The sequence below is a fragment of the Mus caroli genome, unplaced genomic scaffold (assembly GCF_978045245.1).
Source record: "Mus caroli unplaced genomic scaffold, Mus_caroli_1 scaffold_13, whole genome shotgun sequence".
NCBI lineage: Eukaryota > Metazoa > Chordata > Mammalia > Rodentia > Muridae > Mus > Mus caroli.
Genome location: NW_028227268.1, coordinates 104,394,437 through 104,406,982, shown reverse-complemented (window position 1 = coordinate 104,406,982; position 12,546 = coordinate 104,394,437). Strand labels below are relative to the sequence as shown.

General features: G+C 40.4%; 1 non-coding gene across 1 annotated transcript; it reads right to left on the bottom strand.

Moving 5' to 3' along the window:
* Positions 1-11,687: 11,687 nt before the first annotated feature.
* On the bottom strand, positions 11,688-11,794 carry LOC115032755 (U6 spliceosomal RNA). The gene has a single exon (XR_003838355.1). It is a non-coding gene; the product is annotated as a U6 spliceosomal RNA (small nuclear RNA).
* Positions 11,795-12,546: the final 752 nt, after the last annotated feature.

Sequence of the window (12,546 nt, the reverse complement as noted above, 5' to 3'; positions counted from 1 at the left end):
ACCTTGGACCGAAGAAGAAAGTAACAAGTGAGAGTCAGTAAAATGCTTGCAGCTCAGTCGTGAGGAGTTGAGTGGGATTCCCTGGAACCCACAGGAAGAGCTGGGCTAACCCAGTGAGTTAGTACCAGGTTCAGTGGGAGACCCTATTTCAACAAAGAAAGTGGGACAGCAACAGGAAAGACACAATCAATCTCTGGCCTTTACACATACATGCATACATGTACGCACATGTACACACATATACACTCACTGACAACTGCGATCGTGCAGGATTTCAACATTTACAAGACCAGGTGCTTTATCCCTTATCTTTTCTTTGGAACTGGACATCAATAAAGGTAGACATCAACAGTCACTATTTCAGAAACAAAAGAGTTAATTTGTTCATCTGCCAATGTCCAGGCAGAAACTAGATGCGCTAATCAAGCCATAGCTTTTCTTTTCCTAGACTGGTCCAGGCTTCTCTAATGAAGCTTGGTGCCATCACCAGAGACAAACTTGTTACAATCTGGCATGAGCATTTGCCAGCCATTGATCTAATTTGGTCCCTGCATTTCAATTGGGACTCAAGATGACCGATACATGTTCATCCTTTGTTCTCCACAGCCTATTGAAAGGCCACCTTGCACTGGTATCATGGTATCACATTAGTATAATACCACTACCATCATGTAGCTTAGTATCCGTGTGATAGGAAAGCAGAATTACATGTGTACTTTTCAAGTTGTTATATTGAACTCGTGTAAATGTGGCACTAAAACCTCTCAAATTCTGTAAAACACTCAGTTCTTAATACAAAGACACTTTAATGTTATGGTACAAGGCACTGTACTTTTTGTTTATTTGTTTGTTTGTTTGTTTGTTTGTTTTTTGTTTTGGAACCACACAGTACAGAAGAAGGGACTAGCAGGATTAACATTTGTGAGCACTGGAGAGTTCAGGCTGAGGCTAGGCCACACCTAGAACAAGCCAAACCCAGCCTGGCAGCTGGATAGCTCTCTTGAGCTCCTTGAATTAGAATAAGAGCTAGCAAATGTTTTTCTTTACAGGGTCTGCTACAAAATGTGTCTGACTTTGAGGACCATTTAGTCCATGTCAATCACTAAATGTTGTTGCCACAGCATCACAAAGTCAGCAATAAACAGTATATAAATGAATGCATATGGCTTTGTTTCAACAAACCTTTCTTAGTGAATAGTGTAATTTGAATCTTATTTCATTTGAAGCAAAGAAAATGATATTAATCTGATTCTCTTTTCAATCACTTAAAAAGTGCACAACCTACCCTTTTTCTGTGATCCAAATAAAAACAGGACAAAGATCTTATTTAACTTGGTGGTCTCAGCGGCTGAAAAGATGGCTCAGCGGTTAGGAGCACTGCTGCTCTTCCACAGATCTTGAGTTCAATTCCCAGCAACCATATGTTGGCTCAGAACCATCTGTAATGGAATCTGATGTCCTTTTCTGGTGTGTCTGAAGACAGCTACAGTGTACTCATATACATAAAATACATAAATCTTAAAAATAAAAAAAAACTTGGTGGTCTCAGCTCCATGGTCCCTAAGTTAGAAGATTATAAGCCTATAGGTTCCTTGTTCAGAAATCCCTGGCAAGTATTAGTGGCTCCAAGATTTCTGTAGAACTAATGTAGGTAGGCTAAACAGGTCCCAACCTAACTTCAAACCTGAGTTTGAAGTTTTCACAGTTTCATCTTCTCACCTCCTGCCTGGAGATAGAGCTGGCTACAGTAGCACATGCTCTGATTCCTAGCCAGGGCCTAAAAGGAGGCATGCCTGGATCTTGTTTACTCTCCATCCACAGTAAAAGGGGAATTAACTGTGTGGCTCAGATTAAATCTTTGGGTGTCCTTTCAGTTATTTATATTTAGTAGCAAATTATTTCCCAAGTGAAACCCAAATGTATACTATAAATGTAATAGATTCCTCTATTAGATATCACACCACACCCAGAATTGGGTTGTTAGAAGGCATATTATTATTTTGTATCACCTTTCCCAAAGCAACAAGCTTGCTTTGGTGTGGATTTGTGGTTCTTCAGGATGTCACTGACTTCTTCATATTTCTGAGTCTACTTTTTCCCCATCCCCAGAATAAAACACAGTTACCCCTAAGTTGTGCACCATCTCCTCAGCAAAGATCCCTTCTGGTTGGGGAATGAGCCTCTCTGTTTTTTTTTTCTATAGCATCCTTTTTCTATAACAGCATGAAAGTGCACATGTACAACACTGAATTGTCTTGCTAGGTTTGCTTGGATTGTAAAGCATGCAGAGTCGGGCAGGGTGAAGGTACTTACCATGCAGAGGTCATTAGTTATTTCTACTTTTGACAGACAGAGGTGGCTCAGAATTGGTCAGTTTCAGACGATTCTTGACAACACCACCAGTGTGCCCAGGATTTCACACAGATCGAATTTATTTTAGTTGAAAAAAAAATGAAATTCAGACATGGTACTAAAAATCTAGGCTCGCTGTGAGACCTGATCATTTCTCCACCTATGGCCCCTTTACAAACAAGATGGACCAGATGGTTCTGTACCAAATACTTCACCAGGCAAATCTCCAAACAAGCCAGAGAATAGGGTTATGATATCCTCTCACCATCTAAAACATTGTGTGTAAAGCAAATATTACTCAAATCAAACATTGACTTTCGACACATGGTCAGTGCTTGGTTTTCCCATGGAAACTGGTGGCTGTGGTTGTACAGAGAGGGCAATCATGTACCAGAGCCTGACTGTGTCCATTAGCTTCTCCTCAGTCAAGAAAGTCAACCAACTGACTGCAGCTGCTTAGGCTTGGCTCATGATGAACCTTCTTTCAGTTCATTCCTGATCTATAGTTTCCTTTCATTTGATCATTCCTTTCTTTCTGCCACAATAGCAATATCAAATGTATACTGTGCTTCCTCGTGCAGTGTTCTAGTAAGTATGAAGGATGGACTCCTATAATCCCCCCATCATTACACACACTTTCTATTAGTAAAAGGCTTCTGCAGCCATGCCTTCTTATCCTTTTCTTGGGAGGAGCATACGTGGCTTCAGAGTTGACCCAGAGACCTAGGTCTCATCCCTACAGGAACAATAGTAAGAGTTCCTAAGATAAATGTATACTACACGCATAGTTGAAGAACTCAGTCCCAGTTTATACATCTACTAAATAATTCTAGTACCTAGGCTTAGGTAACATTGCAGAAGAGGAGAGTGGAAAGAATGAAAGAGCTGGAGAATCTAGGAGTTTGCTGTGAGATTGTGTCTCCAAGTAATTGCAAAAGTTACACCCATAAAGTCTCAACAACATAGCAGCCCAAACAGGAGCTGAACAAGGACAACACCAATAGACATGGTAATGTTGACAGGATAAAGGTTATGATGCCTCAGCCCTACACAAAGAACTACAAGCAGCTAAGACATGCTAAAAGTAGAAGAAATAGGTTTCTCAGGGAAGAGCACAACAATTAGTTACCTAGGACCAAATGGTCAGTCCTGAAAACATAAGTACAAGTAACAGTACACAGATATATATACACACACATATATACACATATACACACACATATATACACATTATACACACATATATGTATATATACATACATATATACGTATATGAATGTATATGTACGTATATATATGAGTGTATATATATATATATATATATATATATATACATATGAATGTAACAGCAGTTAATATAAAAGACGGTATGAATTTGGCATATATGGGATGGTCTGGAAGAAGAAAATGAGGGAGGCTATGAGATATATATATATACATATATATATATACACACACACATTCTCATGCACACATATGTGTGTGTGTGCATGTGTGTATGTATATTGAAGTACTTTGATAAAATTCATCAAAGGAAAATTATTGGAAAGATGACACAGAAAGTATAAAATGTAGTTATTCTTTTAGGGAAAATGGTATAGAAGCCTCATTTTATTTTGTAAATACTTGAAATTGTCTACAACATTTTGTAAATTATCATTTGAATTGTACATATTTTCAGGGTATAGTCTGATAGTTTGATATGTTTTCACAGTGAGTATTTTTTACAGCTATATAATGTTTATGGCTTCCTATCAACTACTAGGCTTTTGAGCTTCCCTGTCTTAGGTCTTTATTCCATACACGCTCAGTTACTGTGAGCCGTAGTGTAGTAGAGGAATGTTCACTTCTACTGGGTCTGTTACCCACAATCCAAACTCCTCCTGTCCCCACTCCCTACCATGGAAAATTTTTTCTTTATTTTTTAATGTGCTGTTGTACAACGCAGTAGAATGTTGTACAATGCATCTTCCCTTGGGACTCAAAAACAAGAGCTCATTTGAGATGCAACCATTAAAATTAATGTCTCAAAGAAACATAAGAATTATTAAAACATCCAGCAAAGAACATCCATCTACTTTTTCCATCTCAAAGCAACCACAACAAGATTATTACCAGTTGTCTCATTCAGACCTTTGAGAAGGAAAAACAGAAACACAAGCAAACCCAAATATTGGCAATAGTTCAATATGCTGCTTTTTAAGCTAATACATAGAATTTTAAATTGGTATTTGCTTGTAGTTGGATAGCATGTGATGTATCAGGCTTTAAATCAAGTTCAAAACCATTCAAATACATTTTAAGCCACAGTGTTCATTTCTACTGTGTCTGTTACCCATAATCCGACCAATTTCTCTTATCCAAATTATCCATACCCAGCCTTGTTCTCTTCTAGAATGAGACTGACTTTGTACCAGGCATGTACAAAGGAAACCTATCATTGTAGCAGTGTGATTTCAAAGGCAGATTTGGCCTCTGTCCTTTGTCTGATAAAATTCTGACCTGTAGATAAGGACTAACATGAATGATAAGCAATAGACATCTCCATCTCTCAGTCCTTGAACATTTTATTGAAAGAAAGGGTAGATGGCCTCTATAAGAGGAATGTAAGCTCCACAGCTTCTGAGTGTCCCAGGGGATTCTACTGTCCTCCAGGGCCCCAGGACACTGAATCTATCCTGTTCGTTCTGGAAGAATATAGTTCTTTTTATGTATTTCATGTATATAACAAGAGGCTTGCCTGCATGTTTGTCCTACCTGTACTGGAGAGATGTGCATCGGGGCTGTTTTTACTAGAGCTAGCAGGGTAGAGGCTTATTTTTATCAAGGGTGCTTGATCCTATAGAAGGGATGTTGCCTAGCTGCAGAAAGTTCATTGTCCCTTTAAAAACACAGAACTGAAACACATATTATGAGCCCATGATCACATGGCTGACCATAGGACAATTTGGGGTGTCTTAATTATTTTACTAATCACTCCGATAAAATGCCTGTTGAAGCAAGTTAAGGAAGGAGGAGTTTAAAGCTGTTTCAGAGTTTAAAGTTATTTTGTCCATCTTGGTATGGGAGGAGAGGCAGGGTGTCTGGGACTCCTCTGGTAGAAGCAGCTTACAGTACAGTTTCCTGCATCTTAATGGGTCAGGAAGCTGGAAGCCAGATGGGAAGTTGGGCAGCCAGCTTATAATCCTCAAGGCTTGTCTCTACAGCCCTGTGTCTGATAGCTAGGCCCATGTACAAAAGATCCCACAACTTTGCAAAAGAGTGCCAGCGACTGGGGACAAAGTGTTGAAATATGTGAGCTGGGGGCAGGGGTGTGTGTTATTCCACATGCAAACTATAACATTAGTCATTTACGGCTGTCCTAATTACTAATAGCAATCCTTTCTTTCAGATGCCTAATTAGATAATGAAGTACATGGTCACCATAAAGTTACTACATTTCAAGTCTAGCCTTTGTACTTAATTGTAGTTCTTGTTTTGTAATTGAATCACAATTTCCAAGTTTATATTGAAATCCTAGGATATTCAGCTACTTCCAAAGGCAGTCTGGACCCAAGTTCACATTGTAACCTTATGAGTGACACCCTTTCTAGAGGAAAGGTGAGCAGAGCTTAGGCAAGGCAGATTTGATTCTGCTTGGGTCAGGGAACAGACAAATGTTCTAAGTGGAGCAGGGAAGCTATTTCCAAGAAGAGGGAAGACTGGAGGTGAAGAGGAGCTCCTTGCTGTCTTTGGGAGGCGATGAAAAGGGCTGAAGAGTGGAGTCAAGTTGGGGGACGAGTCCTAACAGAAGGGGGGATGTGGGACCTCAGGTGCTTTTTTGCCTGCTGTAGTTTCAACTCTGACAAGGCACTAGAACTCATACCGAATAGTCTTTAGAAATCCTAGAATGATTTTAACCAATCCTGGGCCTTGAACTCAGGGCCTTGCATGTGGCAGACAAATATTCTTCCACGGAGCCACATCTCCAGCCTCCTGGATAGTTTACTTAACTTTAAACCAAGTGCAAAAACATTATCTGACTGATAATATTTATCTGAATTTCTTGTTATCTGGATTAAATGGTAGAGTGTCTAGGATTTATCTTTAAATATTCCAGGGAAAAAAAGGTGGGCAGTGAGGATCTCTTTAAAACAAAACAAAACAAATAAACAAAAACAATATTAGCTAAATATTAGTAAATGTTGGTAGTTACTGAATTTGGATGATTGGCTTAAGAGAACTGGTTTCTTTTTTTCTGTCTTTGACTTAGAAATTTCATGAACGTTAAAAACAAACAAATTATATATTTCCTATGTCTGTCTCCCTTGGACTTACTAAGTCAGAACTGCTGTGTACCCAGATATGATCTTCTAGTTATGATGGATATGTTGGGTTGAATTGGGGTGAGAGACAGGCTGGAGACAGAGTGACATCATCTTAGCTGGGGGAGGGGGCCGGAGACACAGAGACACAGAGAGGCTGGACCAGGCAGTGAGGTGCACTCGATGGAGGAGGAATTTGAGAAAATGCTAGCATTTAATAGATGAGATCTTGTGTTTAATTAGATGGAGATGAAGTTCAGGGCCGCATCTTAGTGAATGAACAAACCGTGTCATTACTAAGATGGGAAATACCAAAGGAGCAGACATAAGTAATAAAACACAGAGAACTCTCTATTTCTGGGGTTTTTGTTTTTGTTTTTGTGTTTTAAGTGCTTGGACCCATTTTGTTGATATCATTTCAATATGTTCAGTCAGATTTCATAGTACCTGAAATCACTTGAGGTCCCACAATCTAAGTAAACACTGTTTCTGTGTTTCATCTCGGGGAATATGCCCTTTAAATCACTAATGTTTAGAACCAGCTCTTACCAGCACACTGTGCCTCACTGTTCTGCTGGCCTGTGGGTTTTTCAGCAGGCCAACTCTTGGGTTTGTTCTCACCCACTGTTTTCACAGCCAGGTGTCCCTCTGGAATCTTCAGGGCTTTCTCCATTTTCACCACCACTCATTCCTGCAGCCCTACTAAGTGTCAGCCTGAGAGATTAAGGAAAGGTCAAGACTTTGGCTGAGCCCACTGCAGTGCCCTCTTGAATCCTGTCTTCAGTGATGCAAGGTCAGAGGCACAGACACCCAGGGCCAGCCATTTCTATGCACATAGCAGTTTGTCTTTTCCCAGCCATCGCCCCGCCCCTTTCTACCCACAAAGTTTAAGACTCTGCCGCCAAGACATCTTTTAGGAAATCCAGTTAAACCTAAAGCTTTCAAACAACTAGGTTTAGATTTGCCCAAGGGACCCAAGGAAGTGGCCTCTGAGTCCCCTGTCCTTCAGATCCTCCCGGGAGGCAGAGTCTTTCCTGTGATTTCTGTGGACTCTTTGCAGAAAGCTGTATTTCCCCCAAGTCTTTCTTTTCATCTCTGTCTGAACCTGCCTTCTTCTTCCTAGTGGCTAATTAAAAAATTACAACGAGGAGGATTAAATAATAAACTCCTTCCCTTCTGCCCTCTGCCTAATTTCTGAAGCCTCAAGCTAAAGGACTTAAAAAGAATTAGAAAGAGCCACCTTGACTTGGCAAACTGCATTCGTGTGTGTGTGTGTGTGTGTGTGAAGATGTTCTAGTGGGTAGCTCTTCCATGCATGCTGTGCTTGCTCATTTTTTACTTCTTATTTCAGAAGGATAAAGTTCAGGAGAGTGGATGTTACCCACCATTATGACTTTTACTTGTGCATATGCAGACATGCATTCTGAAAGAGTTTTGGAGTGTGTAAGTGTGTGTGTGTGTGTGTGTGTGTGTGTGTGTGTGTGTGTGTGTGTTCATGCTTTGCTGCCTGGCAATCCAATTTCTCTATGAAGCAGGGAGTTGTTGGAAAACTCATGCTTACATCTTACTCATTACAGTTAGAGTCTGAGTAGATGGGAACTCGCCTCCACTCAAGGCATGCACACATCGGCACATAGGCTATGGTAGGATTCCGTTTGTAAAGAGGTTTGGGGAGGTGGTGTCTGAAGAGTAGTCAGAGGTGGTTCAGGTAGACCTCTTTATATGGGATCTTCCCAGTGCTACAGCTTTGAGAGAGAAGGCACTTCCAATCTACATCAGTCAGCTCCTCTGGTTTAGATTGTTCTTCATCAACTGTTTTTTTTTTCCTTGTGATTATACACTTTGACTTTATCATTCCTTTGATAACAATTTCTGCATGAAAATTGACTTTATATTTCATTTTTCCCGTCTGTTATCTTAGCTGCATTCATAGGCAAACACCCTTTGTGCGGCTCTGGTAATATAACTGATCAGGCGAAGCTGTGCCGTAAGAAATCAAAACCATAATAATGTCTTTGGGTTTTGCATTTTAAATACAGCATTCATTGTTGCACCGAGGTTTCCGATCCCTTCCCAGACATTATGGAGATTACCTTTGGTAATGCTTATTTCATTGTACTTTGATATAAAATAATGTGTGTCATAAATCAGCAGAGCGACTGTCATTAAACAGGAAAGAGCCTACTTACGATATGAACAATTTGCTTTTCTAATTTGAGGAAGATTGAGGCATTTTAATTATGGAAGGTCTTTGTAAATGAGGCTGGAATTTCATATCAAATTATATTCCTTATGGAATTGTAGGTTAAGAATAATCAAATTCGTATTCATTAATTTTACATTAATTTTTTGCAAGCACCAAACAAAAAACATCCACAGGAGCATTTGCTAAATAAAGACCCATGGTCTTTTTAAGCTCACAGAAGTTATGTTTTTTTATCTAAGAAAAAACGCAAGGGGAATGTATGGATTGTTAGCTGTAGAGTATTTGGCAATTGCAAACTTTACATTTTTATAAATTTGAAATTGAGGAAGTTATTGTTTTAAAAGGTTAAAACTGTCCAAGAATGGGCATAAGTGTGTTCTTTCACATGAGAGGCTGGTATATTTCACAGTTTAATATGGCTTCCATTTGGGAGGGAATGGGGCTTTGCCCAAGGAAGTCCTTGTCTGAACATTATTGGAGTCCTCATCTCTAAAGGTGAGCAGAACATGAGCATTGCAAGTGGTTTAAAATTATGAGTGTTCCTCAAATAGTTTAAAACATTGATTTTTTTTTTATAAAATGGATTTCCATGTTTTATGTGTCCAGTGGTTCTGCAATCATAGCAGCTGGGATGGAGGCTTCTCTCTGCAGCTGGGGTTATCTTCTCAGCAACTCCTTCCCTTTTCTTTCTGCCCATACTTTCCCCACATTAATAACTTTCCTGGATTTCCTCGCTGCTAGAAGAGACACATCATTCTTTGTTCTTGCTCATAAATCACCCTGTGACCAAGGAACTAGCAAGTTATTACGGGTGAGGGGTAGGTCAGGTTGAAAATTCAAATTGATCTAACCTGTTCTAGGAAAAAAAAGCATCTCACACAAAGCAAAGCATCAGCTTCCAGGACTTTTTAATAAGCCCCTGGAAGAGGGCACTGGCAGCCCCATAGCAAGGGCTGCAAAGACACCTGGGAACTCTGAAGTTATCCTGGCAAGTATTTTACTATGGGAACATTGGCCCATGCACACCATACCCAACACAGTTTGTACTTTTTGCTCCAATATTCTCCATTCTCTCTTCCCCTTTCTCAGGGAAAGAAAAGTTGTAGAATATAGTATACAAACAAAGCAAACTTCTATTTGAAAGAAGTATATGTGAGAGACCTAGATATTTCTTCCCACATGTTAGATATTTGTCTTGTGTAAATACAGAGGGGGGGGGGTGGAAGGAAAAAGGAAGGGGAAGGGAGAGGGGGGAGGGGAGACAGACAGACAAAATTTTGTGCAAATAGCAAGCTATGTAATGAGAGATGGCTAATTCAAAGGTTCTAGTTGGGATAACCCATTCTATCTTTTCATTTTTAAAAATAACCCCTTCCCCATGCTCTTCTGTCCTCCTTGTCCCTTTAAGCTATTTGGTAAAGATCTGCAGCACTGTTCCATGTGTTTTGTCAAACTCTTTGTCAAGGTAAACTGAGTGTAGAATTAGGTCTTTGTCAGCCCAAACTCACACCTGCACATCATAACTTGAGTCTAAATCTAAAGAAACAGGAAAAGCCATAGAGCAAAGCTATCCAGATGTTGCCGAGTCTGTGCGATTGTAAATTTTGAAAGTACAAGCTTTCCATCCAGATTTAGTACAGCGGGAACTGTATGAAAATTCCAAGACCCCTGGTTTACTGAAGTGTCTGGCCATTTCTGCAGGAATCAGAACAGATGTACTGAGGCAGGCAGTAATGCCATGACAATAAAGAACATTTCCACATCAGCTCACTGAACTGCTAATGGATAGTGAGGACCAACATTCACATTGGAGGAGGGGCAGTTCCATAATTTTGAACTCAGAGTCTGGTATGCAAATTCATCCTTAGTGGTAGCTTGGGACATGACTTCAGGAGGCTCACGACCTGCTTTCTTCTGAACACACTGGGATACAGTTCATTTTAGAATGTATTTTTTTTTAATTAGGTATTTTCATCATTTACATTTCCAATGCTATCCCAAAAGTCCCCCATACCCTCCCCCCTCTCCCCTACCCACCCACTCCCACCTTTTGGCCCTGGCGTTCCCCTGTACTGGGGCATATAAAGTTTGCAAGTCCAATGGGCCTCTCTTTCCAGTGATGGCCGACTAGGCCATCTTTTGATACATATGCAGCTAGAGTCAAGAGCTCTGGGGTACTGGTTAGTTCATAAGGTTGTTCCACCTAGAGGGTTGCAGATCCCTTTAGCTCCCTGGGTACTTTCTCTAGCTCCTCCATTGGGGGCCCTGTGACCCATCCAATAGCTGACTGTGAGCATCCACTTATGTGTTTGCTAGCATAGTCTCACAAGAGACAGCTATATCTGGGTCCTTTCAGCAAAATCTTGCTAGTGTATAATATGGTGTCAGCGTTTGGAGGCTGATCATGGGATGGATCCCTGGATATGGCAGTCTCTAGATGGTCCATCCTTTTGTCTCAGCTTCAAACTTTGTCTCTGTAACTCCTTCCATGGGTGATTGTTTCCAATTCTAAGAAGGGGCAAAGTGTCTACACTTTGGTCTTCGTTCTTCTTTAGTTTCATGTGTTTTGCAAATTGTATCTTATATCTCGGGTATACTAAGTTTCTGGGCTAATATCCAGTTATCAGTGAGTACATATCATTTGAGTTCTTTTGTGATTGTGTTACCTCACTCAGGATGATGCCCTCCAGGTCCAACCATTTGCCTAGGAATTTCATAAATTCATTCTTTTTAATAGCTGAGTAGTACTCCATTGTGTAAATGTACTTTTTTTTTTTATCCATTCCTCTGTTGAGGGACATCTGGGTTCTTTCCAGCTTCTGGCAAAAAATATGGAACGCTTCACGAATTTGCGTGTCATCCTTGCGCAGGGGCCATGCTAATCTTCTCTGTATCATTCCAATTTTAGTATATGTGCTGCCGAAGTGAGCACTAGAATGTATTTTTATGAATAAGAGGAACATTGTACAGACCTTTGAACTTATATTTACTGGAGTTTTTCATTTTATTATAATGTGCAATACCTAAGAAAGCGCACCCAGATCTTGGGAACCCTTCAGATTTTGAACTTTGGAGATTACTTTTAGAGCTAATGCTGGAAATAGAGGATTGAGCTCCTGATCCTGTGGTCATGGTCTGGTCATGCCTTTGGCCTATGGCCATCAGTTTCGTAGTTCCCACCTCTGGACAAAGAAGGTGTTGAGGTCATGGATTGCCCTGCCCTAAGTTTCCCCATATTATATGAAACAGTGGTTTTCAGGCTAAGCCTTGATCTAAGAAATTCCATTTATAAGTGGCATCTGACTCCATTTTTTGTGTGTATGTATGTACATGTTTATGTGAATGTGTGTGTGTATGTGTGTGTAGTGTGCATGTGTATATGTACATTTGTGTGTAGGACAGTTGTTATATAGGCTGGTTTTGTGTGTCGACTTGATACAAGCTGGAGTCATTAGAGAGGAGGGAGGCTCAGTTGAAGAAATGCTTTCATGAGATCCAGTTGTAAGGCATTTTCTTGGTTAGTGACCAATGGGGGGAGGGCTCGGCCCATTGTGGATGGTGGCCTACCTGGTCCTGGGTTCTACAAGAAAGCAGGCCGAGCAAGGCAGGGGAAGCAGAGCAGTAAGCAGTACCCCTCCATGGCCTCTGCATGAACTCCTGCCTCCAGGTTTCTGCCCTGTGTGT